At 41.0% G+C, this 19,798-nt stretch overlaps 1 protein-coding gene across 3 annotated transcripts in view; it reads right to left on the reverse strand.

The window, feature by feature from the left end:
• DAB2 (DAB adaptor protein 2) overlaps window positions 1–19,261 on the reverse strand; it is a 56,516-nt gene extending 37,255 nt beyond the window's left edge. For all 3 annotated transcript variants that reach the window (XM_081522237.1, XM_081522238.1, XM_081522236.1), the window contains exon 1: window positions 19,088–19,261. The gene's annotated coding sequence lies outside the window, so the exon portion shown is untranslated. The remainder of the gene's footprint in view (window positions 1–19,087) is intronic.
• Window positions 19,262–19,798: the final 537 nt, after the last annotated feature.

Genomic DNA, 19,798 nt, shown 5'->3' on the forward strand with positions numbered 1-19,798 from the left:
AACCAGCCCTCTCCTCTCCCAACATCAGTGATCTACCTTGCTGAAGGTTAGGAAGTCACCTGAATGAAATCTAAAAGGTCAGGGGAGCCCATCTGGAAGAAATATGCATTTACACTCATTTGCTTACTTCCTGGTTACTGGCCAAATTAGATAGGTTAACAGATAAGAAATCCCTAGGTAATTGCAGGTTCTGTTAGACAAGCAGAAAGGTGAATCTACCAACTTGCTTTCTTGCTTCTTGCAATGATATATTAAAATTACTCGAGTGTTGAAAATTTAGGTGACAGGTTCTAAAAATGGTCTGAAATAGCTAGACCACCTGCTTTGAACTTGTGAGCACACAAATATTCTAAGAAGTTGCTGCAGAGTGAGATGGAGGAAGTAGTGGAAATGCACAAGCATCCTTGAACACTTCATCATTATTCCCTCATCTTTTGGGAAATGGTATTGGACTAAATAAGTATATGGGGGATAAATCAATGCATTTTTAAACCAAGGGGTGGAAAAATTCTAAACAGCAGCACACTAACTCGTGCTAAACGAAACAGTTTTGGGATTTTAACTGCTGGGCAGTTGAAGCAATTACACTGAACAACGTATGTAATAAAGTGTTCCAAGTATCAAAATACATGTATATGGTCATTCACTGCAGAGACAGATGAGCATAGGAAGTTCCAATTACAAGAAAAAAAAAATCTACCACTTAATATCAGACTTTCACTTCTAAAGTCTAAGTAGGTGAGACACTTTGTTTCATGAATTCTATACATAAATCCATGTGAAAGCAACCAAATTAAACCTGCTACTATTAGGTAAGTCGTCACCATTAACTGGTCCTCCCTTCCACAAACATTTCTAGGCATCTACCTTAGCAATTCTGATGTATAATTTGCAAGTTTGGAAGAGTAATTCATGGATACTTATACCTACTAAAGCCTTTAGGCAAAAGCCACTCCTATATATTCCAAACATTAAATGTTAATAATCTAAAGAAGTTTTCAGGAAGTCAATTTCTATTCCACATTTGGCAATCATTTAAGTGACTTCTGCAAATTAAGTTAAAATGGAGGTGGTGTTTTGGTGAACTAAGTTAAGAGTGTTAGGAAATGAAGATACAGGTTACTGATTTTCTTTTTTGGTTGTAATAATCAAGGAATACAAGGAAAGAGCTCAAGTATCATCTTAATCTGTACAGATGTTGAAAAGTTTACTCTGGGATTTAAAGAGTGACTTTGAAGATTTTCTAACACATATATTCCACTGGATTGTTTTCTTAAGTCATCTCTTCTAATATTAAAATCATCCCAGAGCTTGGTGGGTGGGGAGGGAATGACAAATTTGTGCCAGCTGCATAAAAAAAAAGGTACTTAAGAAAATTGTCCTGGTTATGTCATTATACGTATTTTCAAAGGCCCAAGCCTTGAATATTTCATTTACTATTTTCTCTTTTTCAAAAGATAAGTTCCTGAGGTGGTGTTAACCAATGACTTTGTGAGGAGCCTAGAAAAATGATATTTTTCTTGTCCAGTTCCAACATGATTGTTTTTTACTGTTGATCTAGATATTATTCTGCAAGATTGAAGAAGTAATCAGTGTCTTAACTTTATATTTACATGAAGTAATATTCAATGCAGTATGTTGTTTCCTATATACCTATACTATTAGTCTGATTAAACAGCATAGTTTGGGTATTTAATGGGTCTTCCCTGGTGACTCCATGGTAAAGAATCTGCCTGCCAATGCAGGAGACACAGGTTAGATCCCTGATCCAGAAAGATCCCACATGCTGTGGTGCAATCAAGCCCGTGTACCACAACTACTGAGCCTGTGCTCTAGAGCCAGAGACCTGCAACTTCTGAGTCCTGGTGCTGCAATTTCTGAAGCCCATGAACCCAAGAGCCTGTGCTCCACAACAGGAGAAGCCTGCACACCATAACGAGAGAGTAACCCTCACTTGCCACAACTAGGGAAAAGCCCTTACAGCAATGAAGACCCAGAACAGTAAAAAATAAATTTAAAAAATTTAACAAGGCAATAAATGCATCAACTAAATAAACTATCGATTCATATAGAAGCAAAGGAATCGCTACTTCCCAAAGAGCTTAACATATTTGAAATGATAAATTTATATACTAGGACAATCTATATAATTTTTCTGGCTTTATGGACTATAAAGACATTTATTAGATCTGTCTCTGTGTCTGTTAAAGTGTGTTATTTATCTGCAGCTTCAGATAGTGTGAATCTAATACTGGGTAACCCTCTACTCCTTTCCAATTAAATGAATTTGACTTAATAGTGAGAGTACTATATTGTCTAACAGTTGTGCTAAAAGCCTGTGAACTGTATCTGTTTTCTAGTTCTCAGAGCTTTGACTACAAATTGTAAGAAGTTAACACAACATTGTAAATCAAGAATACTTTAATAAAATTTTTTTAAAAAGAAATTGTGTTGAATATTTGCCCTTTGCATTAAGTTACTATTTATAATCTGCCTAGCACTCATAGTTACCAAGTATCACCTCACGGTCAAGCCTTGACTTTAAGGCAAATAATTGGTCAAAAATCTAATTTACTATGGGAAGACTTTCCCAGAATAAGCCGATGAGATGGGAATCCTCCCTGCTCCCAGGCCTGCTGCATGTACACCATCCCTGTTGGTTTTCATTGCCTTCTTCAGATGACAGATCGCGGGTGTGCCACACAACTCTACAGATTTAGCACGAGATGAGCTAGCAGACTAGAGCTGGTAGAGCTTCCCAGGTGGCGCTAGTGGTAAAGAGCCCACCTGCCAGTGCAGGAGACGTAAGAGATGTGGCTTTGATCCCTGGGTTGGGAAGATTCCCCGGAGGAGGGCATGGTAACCCACTCCAATATTCTTGCCTAGAGAATCCTATGGACAGAGGAGCCTGGCGGGCTACAATCCACTGGGCCAGAAAGAGTTGGACATGACTAAAGCGACATAATATGCACACACGAACTAGTGGACATGGTTCCTTATCACCAGCCACTTTGCTGGGCTTCCACTGAAACTTTCTGACCCGTTATGAGATATCATATTTATATTCAACTACAAAAAGGTTTCTGATTAGTCTTCACAGTCAACATCAATGATTCACTGAGCAAGTGGTTTCATTAGCATTTAGAGCAATCTCATCTATTATCTGAACCATCAATGACCTATTGCAAAATTGTGTCTGCTAAGCAGTTGACATTTAAGTACTTAAGGAAATGGAGAAGGAAATGGCCACCCACTCCAGTGTTCTTGCCTGGAGAATTCCATGGACAGAGAAGCCTGGCAGGCTAGAGTCCATGGAATCGCAAGAGTTGGACACGACTTAGCTACTAAACCACCACCACCACTTAAGGAAAACATGAATGGATATAAGTGATTAGAAAGGGACTCCATTTGTAGCTTCTCTTTATGATCCTTATTATATATGGTCATTAAATAAAAGGAACGTTAGTTGGTCCTTGAAGCTTTAGAGTCACTCCACAGTGGCATCTGCTATTTTCCAGTCTCATTATGTAGGCATTTTTAGCATGAGAGAACGCAATTAGATCATTTGTTTCCTTAGCTGAACTCTATACCCCTGTGCAAAGACAAGTCTTTGAAAGCCACTATTAAGTTCCTAATCCAATCTTTATTAAAAAGACTCAATATTATACACAAGGAGGTTAAGACAAGTTCTTTAAAAAGCAATGATCAGGCTTTTCTATAATCCAATGATGTCTTCTACTGCAGTAAAACTTGAAATTAGAAATATATTTATAGTTTTAATTTTTTTTCTTTTCCATTATGGATAATTACAGGATATTGAATATAGTTCCCTGTGCTCTGTAGAAGGACCTTGTTGTTTGTCTATTTTATATTTATTAGTTTGTAATATAGTTGTAATCTTTTTAAAAACCAGAATGTATAGAAGCATGTAGGCAATGAGTTTCACCAAAGAAAACAGTGAGAGGAAGAACAATAACATTCTTTCTTAGTCTCTCTAAGATAAACAAAGTTTTACTTTTAAGATTAATTATCAGCTCAGTTGGTAAAGAATCCACCTGCAATGCAGGAGACCCTGGTTCAGTCCCTGGGTTGGGAAGATTCCCCTGGAGAAGGGAAAGGCTACCCACTCCAGTACTCTGGCCTAGAGAATTCCATGGACTGTATAGTTCATGCGGTTGCAAAGAGTTGGACACAACTGAGAGACTTTCACTTTCACTTTCATCACAAGTAGGATGTAAATAAAATATCTGACTATTCTCTCCAGAGTTGAGGTTCTCTAACTGAAATTTCATTCTACATTTTCATCTTCAACTAAGAAATTTCCTTAAGAGTCAAATGCCATCCCTGTTGACTCTTAAGAGCATTGTGCTTAGTCAGTGTGACCCTACGGATGGTAAATCACTGGCTACCCAAGATTTTGCTCTGAAGCCGTGCTACTAGAAAATTCAAAAGGTCTTCAAATACAAGCAGCTTTTTTTTTTGCTATTGTTGAGAGCATAAGGGTTTAGTGATTGATATTTGCTCAAAGCCATTACAATTTAGAGCCTGGAAACAAAGTTAACCCCTGAATGCCAGTGATTAGTGCCAACAAGTTAGCTCATGTAATAAATCTACATCCCTACTATGTGCCAGGCACTCTTCTAGCACTTGAGACACATCAGTGAGTGAAATAAAGATCTATTCCCTTATAGAGTTTATTTACTTATTAAATTTATTTTTAATTGGAGGTTAATTGCTTTACACTATTGTGTTGGTTTCTGCCATATATCTACATGAATCAGCCATAGGTATACATCTGTCCCCTCCCTCCTGAACCTGCCTCTCACCTCCCATCCCATCCCACCCCTCTAGATTGTCAGAGTACTGTGCTGAGCTCCCTGAGTCATACAGCAAATTCCCACTGGCAATCTATCTTACATGTGGTAATGTATATGTTTCAGCGCTACTCTGTCAATTCGTCCCACCCTCTCCTTCCTGCTGTTGTGCACACAAGTCTGTTCTCTGTGTCTGAGTCTCCATTGCTGATTTGCAAGTGAGTTCATCAGTACCATCTTTCCAGATTCTATATATATATGCATTAATAATGCAATATTTGTTTTTTCTCTTTTTGACTTACTTCACTCTGTATAATAGGTTCTAGGATCATCCACTTCATTAGAACTGACTCAAATTCATTCCTTTTTACCTTATGGGGTTTACACTCTAGCATGGGAAACCCATAAATGGACTGTGGGTTTCAGAAGCTGACGGGTGGTCTGGAAAAAGACAGCAGAGTAAAGTAGCTTGGGAATACAGGGTTGGGTATGGCTTTAATAGGTTTTTTAGAAACACAGAAGGAATACCATATTTTTAAACATTAAATTTATTGAATATTTATTACTTGCCAGGTGTGAGGCTATGTATCTCTTATTTAGTCCCAGAAGCAAGTATTGTCATCTCTATTTGACAAGCGTGAATGCTGAAGTACAGAAGTCAATTAGCTCCCTGAAAGTCACATAAGTCTAATATCTATGCTCTGAATTTCTTTGTTTTAGAACAATACAGGCAAAAGGAGAGAATTTCTGTAGCTCTTCTGATAGGTGGAATGAATGTTAGCCAGATAAGACATTTGGGAAAGAGGAAGTGATAGCAATGAGAAAAGGATATTTATGTCATCTTGGCTAGAATACTGGACCCATGCTGGGTTATATTATGAGAAAAAGGTTGAAAAGTGGGTCAGACTGGATTAGAGCAGATTTACAGAACTCTCTTTTGTCTAGACGTTACTGAGAAGACTTGGAGATTTTGAGCAATGGTGTGGAGGTTGAGATGGTGACAAGTCTGTGTATGGAGCCATGGCATCAAAGAGCCAGATAGCTTTGTAGTAGGAGAGTTGCATGAACTTGCCATTTTGAGTGATTCAACACTGCCGGTTTCTTTCATTTACTTATGTGGCTAATCTTTTGGAAACAAAGCCTTTTAATTGAAAGGTTAAGGTCTAACAATCTTAAATGTCAGATTCAAGGTTATCCCATCTTACCAAGCTAAGATGCTTGGTGACCCTCAAACTTCAAATAAACAGGGTGTCCTAAAGATGGCTTTAAAAAAAAAAAAAAGGGCAATACATCATATAACTTTCATTCTAAAACCTAAAAGAAGAATTCTCATGTCAGTCTTATAAGAATTTATGGAAGTAAAGTGATATTTGAAATTTGAGCACCTAAAGGGACAACTTTTGTAAAAGGCAACTGTGGACTAAAGTAGTCATGTCATTATAGCTCTTTGTTTAAAGCAGAATATATAGCATTTTCCCCCTGTGTATATGTTTCTCTATAAAACTACTGAGAGACTAGAAGGATCAATATCACGGAAACTCTGGCTAAGAAGAGTGACAGTAGGGTGAGAGACAGATTCCTGCTTCTAATAGATTTAGAATAGTGATATTAGGGTGACATGCGCCTTTCGGTATTTCTAAAATGAAATTCCTTAGAGAAGGACTAATCTGTCAGACAGCAATATTTAAAATGTAGGCAAATCTATAGTCTAGCTTGGGCTAAAGACAGAATCATGAAGCTACTGTAGGATCAGTCACCTGAAATTAAACTCAAAGAACTAAAAGAACCTACAAATTGAACTTGAACATCCCTGGAAGCATGTGGAGTGCTGCCCACAGCGAGCTTTCCATAATGTCATCTTAGACTTCATTAACGGATGTTTACTTATCCAAAGGTGTTGAGGAAAGCTCCTGATACATTAAAACAAATGAACAGTAAGTTTTGAATCAAACGCTCACTATGGCTTGATAAAACTCCTATACTAAGATTTTTAAAGTTGGTCAGAGTATGGCCTAATGCCAATTTCCAGATTGGTTGCCTTAGATCCAGTGAGGTCTCTGTAGAGACCAAAATCAGCATTTAAAGAACCTAATGGATATCAAATCTTTACCTGTAATATAGTTGCACACACAAATTAAAACCCAGTGTTCCTTGATTTGAGCAGAAATTGTGTTGTGAAAGGGATAACCTTAATTATCCAGTACTGAGCCAAAGGTTTCATTTATTTTTCTCAATTTTTCTTAGTTCTTTAGTAAATAGTTTGGTGGATGCTTTTAAAAGGAGAAACAGGAGAAGAATAAGAAGCTGTCCTTGGAGGAAATACCAGGTTGAGAACTATTCACCACTATAATTATTATCAGCCAGTCATTGTGTTCATGGGATCAGATAGATTTTTGTGCCATGATGAACATTCCAGTGGTAGAAGTTTAAACCAAGGACTTGAAAAGACTGCACTATCTGCTAAATTTCAGTAACAGCCTGTTGACCTTTCTCAGGCCCTCAGCTGATATAACTTAGAGGAACCTAGGGATATTGCTCATTATAAATAACCTTAAAATTAAAAAAAAGACTCAAAACTATTTTGTTTATACCAAAGATAAGGCGAACTGAAGCTCCCCATTCTGCTCAGTTTATAATAAATTCCAAATAATGTTGCAGATGAGTAGTTTGAGTCACTCATTCACCTGGTGAATGTTTATTGAACACCAGCTATGTACTAAGCACTGTATTATGCTATATATACAGTGACAAAAATAGATACGGTATCTACTCTCAAGAGGCTTACAGTGTAGGCAGGGGAGAGAAAATAAGCGTGTAAAATAAGCAGAGTATTTTAGATGAAATGTTTCCAGTTAGGCTATAAAGTTTCACTGCCATTAGTAAAAGGAGGTAAAATTAGACTACTTCAAGGAATTCTATAAATTGCTCTCTTTTAAATATTGACCATGGAAAGATGAAAATTTTGTCTAAGAGCATAATTATCCTTTTCAAGACAGTTTAAAATGATGACATCTACTTAAAACATTAATTAGATGGGGGATATTTACATTGAATGTTTGGGAATATTCTGTAACAATATTGGGCTTCCCTGGTGGCTTGGATAGTAAAGAATCTGCCTGCAATGCAGGAAACCCGGGTTTGATCCCTGGGATGGGAAGATCTGCTGAATAAAGGAATGGCTACCCACTCCAGTATTCTTGCCTAGAGAATTCCGTGGACAGAGGAGCCTGACGAGCTATAGTCCACAGTGTCCCAAAGAATTGGGACACAACTGAGCAACTAACACTTTTCACTATAATAATATCACAGTCTGGAAGACAATATTGCATCTCTGTGACAGAGCCAGTGGGAGGAAAAAAATCTTGTGATATGCTAGATCATTAAGGACTGACAACAATGTTCCCTGCAAAGTTATCTTAAAACTAGAGCCCTGAATCAACACTATTTTCATAAACATGGGAAAGAAATACCATGCTCCTTTGACAGCGGTTTTGTCACTTCAGCAGCACAAGCAATTCAGAGATGACACAAACCACAATATTCTAGAATCAAAAATAGTCTGTGGCACTCTTAATTACAAGATTTTTCTAAGAGTACAGCACTGTCACTTTCAGATCAGGCCAAACAACTGAACTGTGGATGTAAATGAATCAATATTTGGAAAATATAACCATGGGTCCCTACTAGTATCTTTGGTTCTTTAAAGAGCACTACTTCGTTTACAAGAGCATTAGCAAGAGAACATCAGGTAACATTTGGTTAAGGTCAGCCTTCATCAAGAAAATGGCTTTAGTATGACTCAGGGAATTCAAACCAGGGCTTGGTAACAACCTAGAGAAGTGAAAAGGGGAGGAAAGTGAGAGGGATGTTCAAGTGGGAGGGGCATGTTGATGTTTGGTAGAAATGAACACAATACTGTAAAGCAATTATTCTTCAATTAAAAGTAAATAATTTTTTTTTAAAAAAAAAAAGAAAAATGGCTTTACCATCACCCTGAATAGCAAGGCCCTCAACAAGTGCTGGCTGCATGAAATACAAGAATCTGGATCCTAAAGCAATGCACAGTTGCACCCATTGTTTCTATTATAGTATTACAGAGGTCTTGTATGGAAAGTTGAACATTTGTGTCCCTACACACTATCTGGAAACAGAACTACAGATTTTCTTTTGTTCTGGATATACCTAAAAGATCCACAATGAAGCTAAGATTGTATCTTAGACTGTTCACATATCTATTGAAGGTGGCATACTTCTGGCCCTCTATTTTCCATAATTGCTCTTCATTTTCATCTTTCCTTCCTCCCCACCAAAAATGAATTTGTTTTTTACTTACTTCTGGCATTCCTCCCCAATCTTTTCTCATCACCATTCTGAATTCCTGCTTCCAAAAAAGGTGTACTACCTTGTGTCACATAGCTTGCTCCTCAAAATTAGCCAACTCTTAACACAGTGCTATTTTGATATTTTTTATACACACAGTACTATGTTTTTCCAGTAGTCATGTGTGGATGTGAGAGTTGGACCATAAAGAAAGCTGAGCACCGAAGAATTGATGCTTTTGAACTGTGGTGTTGGAGAAGACTCTTGAGAGTCCCTTGGATTGCAAGAAGATCCAACCAGTCCATCCTAAAGGAGATTAGTCCTGCATATTCATTGGAAGGACTGATGTTGAAGCTGAAACTCCAATACTTTGGCCACCTGATGCGAAGAACTGACTCATTGGAAAAGACAGTGATGCTGGAAAAGATTGAAGGTGGGAGGAGAAGGGGACAACAGAGGATGAGATGGTTGGATGGCATCACTGACTCAATGGACATGAGTTTCAGCAGGTTCCAGAAGTTGGTGATGGACAGAATCGCCTGGCATGCTGCAGTCCATGGGGTTGCAAAGAATCAGACATGACTGAGTGAGTGAACTGAACTGAACTGAAACACACAGTACAGGTATTTTATAATATTAGGATATTTGAAGTAAAGAAGCTCTTTGTGGGGGGTGAATTCTACCTTTCATCTTCTCAAAAGGATCCAATGAGAATCTAAATTGTTAAGAGACTTTAGTTGTCCCTGACCTACTTTCATGGTTGAATTCTTATAGTGGTGCCCTATCAGACCTCAGGGTTTCCTGATTTTGTATTAATCTGGCATCACTGTTCAATTCCTCCATTCACAGTCAACCTGAGATTCAGAGCCCTGCATAATTAGAATGCACACTAAATATATACATAGCCACCTGTTTCCTGGAGAGGCTGATCACTTCCATTTACCATGGACACACACACAATGCCTTCTCTTATTACCTCCCTAGGCTGTAGCATTTGCTGCCTTCACCTACTTGTATTCCTACCCATCATTCAAAGTCCATCCCAGATGTGTCTACCATGTACAAAATAGATAGCTAGTGGGAAGCTTCTATATAATACAAGGAGCCCAGCTTGTCACTGTGACGACCTAGAGCGATGGGATGGTGGTGGGGTTGGAGGGAGGCTCAGAGGAAGGGGCTGTTTGTTGTTCAGTTGATAAGTCATGTTTGACTCTTTGCAACCCCATGAACTGCAGCACTACAGGCTTCCCCGTCCTTCACTATCTCCCAGAGTTTGCTCAAATTCATGTCCACTGAATTGGTAATGCTATCTAACCATCTCACCCTCTGCCACTCCTAAAAAGCAGAGACATCACTTTGCCGATAAAGGTCAGTATAGTCAAAGCTATGGTTTTTCCAGTAATCACGTACAGATGTGAGAGTCAGACCATAATGAAGGCTGAGCACTGAAGAATTGATGCTTTTGCACTATGGTGCTGGAGAAGACTCTTGAGAGTTCCTTGGACTGCAAGGAGATCAAATCAGTCAATCCTAAAGGAAATCAACCATGAATAATCATTGGGAAGATTGATGCTGAAGCTGAAGCTTCAATACTTTGACCACCTGACGCAAACAGCCAACTCTCTAGAAAAGAGGAAAAGGATATATGTATGTGTATATATATTATATATATATATATAATATATATAATTATTACTGATTCATGTTGTATAGCAGAAACCAATACAACATTGTAAAACAATTATCCTCCAATTAAAAACAACAACAACAAAAAAGACATGTTGTCTGAGGTCTTCACTGATCTCTCAGTAGCCCTACCATTTCTGTACACTTGACCTATTGTTGCTCTCTGATCCATGTAGAAATCTTCCCCTAATTCAGTGAAATCTTGAGGTCAGGGAATTATTTATCCTACTTTTCTAGCCCCACCCCCACCCCTACCCCTCCACCCCCAGTCTGGTAAAGAGCAGTGCCCTTAAAACATTAGGGGTAATACACAGTTGCCATTTGTTCCTTAATGTTAAAATCTTTACTTTTCTGATTTTTCATGAAATACAGGTTTTTCTTCTGCTGCTGAGCAATTGCCACTCAAACTCATACTGCCAAGATAGCTAGGTTAATTGATCTGAGTCAGCATTATGTTCTCCTGATTTAATAAAGAGATCTACTGCTTAGCAGATAAAGATCTAAGTTCTTGCCCTGATATCCAAAGCTCAGTGCAATCCAGCTCTCGTTTTCAAATCTATCCCCTCTGACCTCTCTACCATTTTGTACTTTCTCTTGGTCAGACTAGCCAGTCAGTATTCTTTGGGCATACATCTGCATGATATACTTATGAGCTTCTGCCTAGAACGCATTTTTCTTCCTCGCTTTGCTGATCTGACTTCTATCATTCATTTAAAGGCCAAGTCCATCATCACATGAGTCCTTTCCTTTCTCTGGATTCTACTGTGTACCATTTAATTATAATAAAAAAATATATTACTTGAGCGGTTGTCATTTTCTCTAAATTTCTTGTAGGAAGCAATTGTTGACAGTTATATGTTCCCTAGTGGGTGTTACCATTTAGATGATAACTTTCAAGTTACCATTTAAAGTTACCACTAGAAAGTAGATGTAAATACTTTTATCCCAATTTCAATTACAATCAACAAAAACTTCAGACCAGCTGACAAATCAAAAACCGCAAGAACAAGTTATCAGGCAGCCAAGCAAATATCTATGCATCAATATATCCTTCAGAAGACAGGATGGACATTAAATAAAACTATCATTTCAATTCAATTCATGAACACTTCTGAAAAGTATCAGCTACAGCTGAACCTTGGTTCAGGGAGAAATTCAATATTAAATCTCCATACTGTCAACCACCAATGGCCATAAGAGCCTGTTCGATCAGTTACATATTTGTTTTCTACTTTGAAGCTGGGATTTTATTTAAGATGTCTGACTTCAGAGGCAAAGGTTTAAAAAAGAAATCCCAAAACAAAACCCCAAAATCACACCACCACCACTCAACACTGATGTAGTAAAAGCACAGCTGATATTTTCTTTGAAGGGAGATTTGAGCACCTACTATACATATCATTCCAATTTCTGATCCTTTGGTCTACAAGTTAATTTATATGTTTCCCATCAGGATTAACGTTGTATCCTAAAGACAGACTGGTTCAGCAATCCTCACAGGACTATGTAAACCCTCTGACAAATATTCACACACATGTGGCTTATATCTGCTGCACTAAATGGGACAAAAAGCATGTTAGAATCTGCATTACGTATTATAGAAGATTAGAACAGATCTTGGTCCCTTAATAAGACAGTCAAAATATGAAAAATAAGTGATGTCACTGGGTGAAATGTTTATTAATAGAACAAGGAGGGCAGTTGCACCCAACACAGATCCACTAATGAAGTTATTCTTCACTTTCCAGTCCTTTGGACATGGATTAATGCTAACCTCAGGAGGACTCAACTGCCCTGCCCAGAGAACATTTGAGAGGTGCCTTAAGAGTTAACATCTGTGTGCCTGTACTGGTCTATGAAGCGTTGCCACATTTTCTTGCTTGACCCTCACGTTTAATAGTTTCACAGTATGTAAGAAAGATGGGCTTTTTGTTTGCAGCCCGAATGCATTCATCTCTAGATTTTAGCTTGCCTAAAGACCACAAACAATGAAAACAAGACCATTTGCATCAGCTTAGTTACTACGGACACAGTCATTTGTGATTCAAAGCCCAAGTTCTTAACCACTAACCTCTGCTGCCTCTTCAGAGTTCCAATTCTCTCCTACATCACACCCTTGTATCTTTCAATCTAAGAAGTGACCTCTGCTCAACACCAGTCTCTCTGATTAACACCGGTCACTCTTAGGACTGTTGTGCAAGGTGAGTGAAGTGACTCAGGGTCAGAGACATTGAGCAGCATGCCTAAGAAACAGCAGTGCTGTCATTCCACTGCAGGACTAGAGTCTACTCTTTCCTTCATGTAACTCAGACTTTTTTCTAGATTCCTACTCACTGGGAGTTCTTCCATGGCTAGCCTAGCCACATACTTCACATAATAGGTATTTACTAAATATTCTGATAAACATCAAGATTTTAATCATAAAGATTCATGCTTTTATCCTGACTCTACCACTTTACTGGAATGACCTTGGGCAGGCTGATATCTATGGATCACACTGGAGCAAAGAAATGGAGATATCGTTTCTACTTTAAGTTATTTAAAGTGAAAGTCAGATGGGAGAAGAACAGTACTTCATTAACCATAAAGCACTATAAAAACCAAGTGCAATAGATTCATTTACTATGATGGAGAGGCCTTCATCTGTACTCTGGGCATGGCACGAAAAAACAAAATAAAAAGTTTTATAGGTTAGAGAAAACCATCTGGCTCAAGAAGAATGATCTAGTTTACTGAAACCTTTTTTAAAAAGAAGTAACTTGGACAATTTTCTAATAAATGGAGATTAATTATGTTCCTTTAAAACCCCAGAAGAGGGAAAAGAATTTGGAAGCGAGGTGATAATATAAAACTAAGGAGTAGATCGGTTTTCCTAGAATCAAGAAAGCAATACTTGAGATAGCAGGTAAAAAGTCAGGGTTTGTGCTTTTTCATCTTTTTAAGATTCAGTTGAACTGAGCTCTGTTTAAATGCTTTGCTTTATTATTTCCATGATTGTAGGAATTCAGTTACTTTGTTATGCTTTCCACTGAACAACTGAGTTATGAAAGTTTCTCTTAGGTCATGTGAAGGGTTTGTTGGAATACAGCTGGATGGACCCTACTGCTCATATTTGGTTTAGTGGGTCTGGGATAGGAACCAAGAATTTGCATTTCCAACAAGTTCCCAAGTGATGCTGATGTAGCTGATCTGGGGCCTACATTCTGATAGTTAGTCTGAGATGAGTTCTTTCTAGCTGTGAACTACACACTCTAGCTAAGTGTCCAACACTGAAAGAATGAATGAATTTGACTGTTTTAATGAGAACTTACAACAGTTTACTTGTCACACAAATATCTAAGTTTGTTTCAGAGTAACACTCACGTTGCTAGAGAGAAATGGGGTCACTTTTTATCCAGAGGAAACATTCAATCATAAATTCCTTGCCCAAATCTCTTCCAGGTTGGAGAATGTTTCAAACCCAGCTTTTCCAGTATTTTTACTTTCAAACCCACCAGCTCCTTCTCCTTACCTAAATATCTAAGTGACAGCCTTTATGCATTCTGCCTCCTGGTAACTTCCCTGCAGCTGAACATTCACTCAGGCTGCTCTGTTGACACAAAATTCTTACCAGTTTGAAGAAGTTAAAGGTCACTTGCCTCTAGCTATTCTAGAGGCTAAGTTATAACTCATAGCAGCAGGAGACATTGCCCGGCTGCTTCTACATTGAGGCAGCAGCTTTTATGTTCCTGAAATTTTATAAGTCTTAATGTTTCTTCTTTACTGTGATGATGTAAGAATGAGCTGGAGTTGGACAATTAGGAGTAAAGTTTTGGATTAAAATAAGTTTAGAAGGGAAAGATGAGGTAGGTAGAGAGGACTTTCTAATTCACTTAAGAAAAGAAAGTAACTTCCATTTTTAGACCAGGAAGCAATTTGTTCAGATTTTGCTTACCCTAAGGTAGCAGGCTTCCTTCCAAGGTAGGAAAACGATTCGGGAAGGGGGGTAACCATGGCAACCTGCCCAGCTCTGTGGGCAAGGACAGTATGGGGCCCTAGGTACTTAGAAGGCTTTTTATTTCTGGTTTAGTCCCTCAGTTTAGTACAGGGGTCCCTCCCTTCCCCCTTCCTTCTCCTCCAATGCTGACTTCATGGGGAAGGACTGCTCCCCCTCTGTAGGGAGTCTGGGGGTGGGGGAAAAGACTGAAATGAGGCCGCCAGAGGTCAGCTTGACCAAACCAAACTGCAAGCTCCAGGCAGAGAACAGAGAGTAACTCCCAGTTGGTTTAGTGTAAGCACAGCAAATTCCCTGGCTTTGTTCATATGAAGAGCTTAAGGGATTAACATTTTTCAGGTAGATGGGTGGTGTCCAGCTTTGTCAAAGATATTCCCCATTCTGCCTTTAATTTTCACTAAAGATATGTAATTCAGTGGTTCAGGAGGCAAAATGAAAACAAAACAATGGAATAAAGGAGTCTAAGCATATTAGGTTAACAGTCTTCCCAGCAAAACTGTGGGTAGGTATTATTCTCTTCGGATGAGAAAGCTTAAGTACAGAGAAGTGATGCAATTTGCTGAAGGTCACACAGGCAGCAGTGCAGTCCCTGGGATTTGAACTGAGGCCATAGGGCTGCAGAACCCACTTGCTCGCCACCACTCCCTGGCTTAGCTAGGTGGGAGGCAGAAACGGCCTGTGGGCCAGAGCTTTGTGTTCACTCTCAGCATATTTGTTCCCCTCACAGGAAATCAGTGTGTTCTTTGTAGAAGAAGGGGACTCCAAGGCCTGCTTTCCTTCTGAGTCACAGGATTAATCCGGTCAGGATACATAACCATGAGTTAGGTTTCCCTTAAATACAGAGATCTGGGGTTACAGCTATTTCAGCTAAATGTGATTTTGGCCAACCTCTGTGCAATTCAGTGGCACAGCTTCAACTTTAGAATTACACAGCAGCACCAGAGAATTTTTAGATATCACATCCTGTTCCTCAGGTGTTTCATACTGCATGCGAGTCCTCATTCTGGTTCTGCTTGGAGGGTGCATGCGTGCTCAGTCGTGTCTGACTCTTTGTGACCCCATGGACCGTAGCCTGCCAGGCTCGTCTTGTCCATGGAATTCTCCAGGCAAGAATACTGGAGTGGGTTGCCATTTCCTACTGCAGGGATCTTCCCAACCCAGGAATCGAAACTGTGTCTCCTGCATTGGCATGTGGATTCTTTACCACTGAGCCATCAGGGAAGCCCCTGGAGGGTAGAGAGCCCTAGAAAGTGAAAGAAAGAAAGGGAAGTCGTTTAGTCGTGTCCAACTCTTTGCAACCCCGTGGACTGTAGCCTACCAGGCAGGCTGCTCCTTCCATGGGATTCTCCAGGCAAGAATACTGGAGGGGGTTGCCATTTCCTTCTCCAGGGGATCTTCCCGACGCAGGGATCGAACCCAGTTCTCCTGCATTTCGGGCAGACGCTTTACCCTCTGAGCCACTGGGAACCCCTAGAGAGGGCTAGGCATTTGGTCAAATACCAAAACTTCTTCAACCAGTCCACTTTCAAGTCTTTTCTCCTGGGAAGAAGGCATCTTCTGCTAATCCTTAGGGCAACTTAGCACCCTGGAGCTCTGTCTTTGGCAGCCTTTTTAAGTATTTCAGTATCTTAGATTTGTCTTTAAGAAAAACACTGATTAAATCCTCAAGTTAGGAAAGACTGAGGAAGGGAAACACATGGAACCTTCCAAACTATGCAGGTAGGGCTTCCCTGGTGGTCCAGTGGTTAAGAATCCGCCTACCAATGCAGGGGACACAGGTTCGATCCTTGGTCTGGGAAGATCCCACATGCCACAGAGCAATTAACCCCACATGCCACAACTAACTGAGCCCACACTCTAGAGCCCCTGCTCCACAACAAGAAAAGCCACTGCAATGAGAAGCCAACACACTGCAACAAGGAGTAATTAGCTCCCATTCTTCTAAACTAGAGAAAGCCTGCACACAGCAACAAAGACATAATGTAGCCGTAAAAAAATATCTGTGGTAGCTAGTGTAGGTTTACAGACATATGAGGGATGAGGGTAGGATCAGAAATAAGGCAGCGCTATACTGGCTGTACCACCAAGAGTCCACATCTCCACAAAGCCTCCTACTGACCAGGAGCCATGACCAAGGCTTCGGTTTTCCTCTCTGTAAATCCTCAGGTAACAGAGGCATGGCTGAGCAGGAAAATAAAGGTTACCCCAACCCAGGACAGCAGCTTCCTGGGGTCCTTTCATGCCAACAAGTGTCTCAAAGGCAATTCTGTTCAACCCAAACAAGGTGGTTGAAAGCCATTTGACCTTTCAGGCAAAGCAAGGAGCAAGCCTAAGGCACAGGAATTTAGACTTTTAGTTGAATCAACAACTATAAAAAGTCTTGAGTGGAAATGCAGATCCTAATTTCTGCCCTTAACAATGAGGCAAGGCCTTGAACAAGCAATGGGACCCCCTTCCCTCTCTTACATCCTCAGGAGAAAATCAGCTTGTGTCTAAGACCCACCAGAATGGCAGCTACCTATGTGGCAGAGCTCGAAGCTAGGAGATAGTCCTCTACCTTCTATTTTAAAATAGAGGAGGGTAGAGCTTGAGAAGGACTGATTTCTAGGGCAACCATTTGGATAAGAAGGAAGAGAGCTGGAAGTGGGAAGGGAAGGGAAAATGAAGTTATTCATCATCAACAGGAAAAAGAATCCAGTCTGCCTTAGGAGGAGACTGACTAGGGATTTAGAAGTAATCTGTCGCAGAAATACACACTGGAAAGAAAACCACCAGGCCTCCTTTGTGCTTTTTCGAAAAGATTACACATTGTATTAGGTGTAGCCACATACCTAGCACTTCAACCAAAAGGGTGAATTATCATGGCAACAAACTTTCTTACAGTGTCATGGAGGCCCATCTCCCCTCAAAGAAGAAGAGACAGAACCTGGAGAGAGGTAGGGTGGGCACCGGGCCCAGAGAAGAGTAGCCTAATCAAGGTCTGGCTGCTGGTTTAAGAAGCCAGGTGGAGGTGACCCAGAGCAAGGAAGACAAGCCTTTTGGTAGCTGTCATGCTCCCCTATTCCCAGCTAGTTTTTCCCTCACCAATAGCCAGGAGACGCTCCCGTGTGGGGAGCCAACCCCAAGCCTGCAGGAAGATCAATTAAAATCCCATCAAAGCCATTTCGAGAGCCTTATTGGACGTCTAGAAGGCATTTTTTTTTTGCAGCTACCTTCTTTTCCTCAGCCATTCCTTCTATTTGAGTTACTTCTGTCTCACCTCCTTCTCCCCTACTCCCCTGCTTTGCCTGATTAGGGCCAGAAATTTTTTCATTAAGTCACTTTATAGTGCAATAACAACATTTACTATTCATGAAGTCGCCCCTCCAGAATTTTTAAGTCTTTCCATGTGTCTGGAAGCTGATTTCTGCTCTTCTCGTTTTACATAGAGCCTCTCCTTCCTTCCAAACACAAACTAAAAAAAAAAAAAAAAAAAAGGAGGATAAGGTTGGGGTGGCGATAACACCCAGATTCTTTAAGCATTTTTAATCCAGTTAGATTTTTCTTTGGACTCAAAGGGCTCCCTGCTAAAACTGCCTGTGGACCTGAATTCCGGGCTAAGAATTAAGTCAAGAGGGAAGGATGGCAGGAACAAATAACGCAGTCAGCTGCATGCTATGAAACCCGCTATGCTGACTGGGGCTCCACGGTGTTAACCCGTTCATTCTTTTCCCCCCTTTCCTAAAATTCGTCCTTGATCTTTCCAGGTTACAGCAAGTAGGCAAACACCTTTTAAATCCCCGGAGGATTTCAAACAAGTTTGTTCAGTCTCTTGGGCAGATACTTTCTTAAGAATGCGGGTGTAAGACAAAGTTCACATTTTAACGCCACACGTTTTCAGTCACTGGGAAAAAGCTTCTCGTGGGTACAAGCCAGGTCCCCAGCCTTTGTCACAAGGCAAAAATAAACACTCTTGGAGGAGTTCATTAGGCAGTCAGCGGCCACACCAGTGGGGCTTTTGAACAAGCAGACAGACACGCACACACACAAGGGAGGCGCTTGTTCCATGTCACTAGCTGGACATCTGGAGTCCGACCCCAAAGGTAAAGGCTTTCCGTGGAAGCATTCCTCGGATGTCAGGCCACAAAAGCGCCCGTCTGCCCAAGTACGCCGTCTCCTTAATAAGACGCCGCAACAGTCCCAGTTCTGCATCCCAAAAGGGGAAAAGAGCAAAGGAGGGAGGGAGGTCGCCAAAAATGGGGCCAAAGGGAAGAAGGAACCGAGAGCTACTCACAGGCTAGCTAGCGCCTCTGCGATGCGAGCATGACTCCTCGGTGCCCGAGCCTCCTGGCTGCCGCGCTGCCCACACGGCGGCCGCGCTTAAATAGCCGCCGGTCCGGGAGCCTCGGAGCCGCGGGCCACTCCCGGCGAGATATGGTTCTAATCAGATGCTGGCAGCTTTGGACTCCCCAGGAATGCGCCGGGATGTTTTTGCTGCCTGGGTTGGGTAACTCCCCCTCAACGTGTCTGCTGAGTCTTCCAAACTTAACTGTTTATTAACTCGAGCTGCGGCCGCGCGAAGTAGCCGGCTCCAGGGAGCGGGGAGCCCCACCAGCGGGGGGCGATCGCCCCGAGCCCAGCGAAGGGGAGGAGTAGAGAGTCGGGGCGCCGTCCGCAGCCCAGGCTCGCGGGGCTGAGGCAAGGGACCAGGGAGGGTGCGCTTAAGGACAGGAAAGGGAAACCCCGCAGGAAAGGGGTGGGACCCAGCGACCTTCATCTCACAAATTCCTTCTCTGGATTGCCGCTTCCAGTGATGTGGCGTCCCAAGTCATCCGAACCCGATGGGGCCCTTGGAACAAAGGGCTGCTTTTACTCCTGACTTTCCTGGCTATAGGCGGTGGATGCTAGCTCAGAATCGGCTGTCTCTACAGTTGCACGTGTGATCGCACTCCCACCCCAGTTAAAGGAATTCGTGTCTCTTTCAGGGCAGATGTGGGTAATCTGT

The sequence above is a fragment of the Giraffa tippelskirchi genome, chromosome 8 (genome assembly GCF_054371585.1).
Source record: "Giraffa tippelskirchi isolate mGirTip1 chromosome 8, T2T-mGirTip1v1.2.pri, whole genome shotgun sequence".
Lineage (NCBI taxonomy): Eukaryota > Metazoa > Chordata > Mammalia > Artiodactyla > Giraffidae > Giraffa > Giraffa tippelskirchi.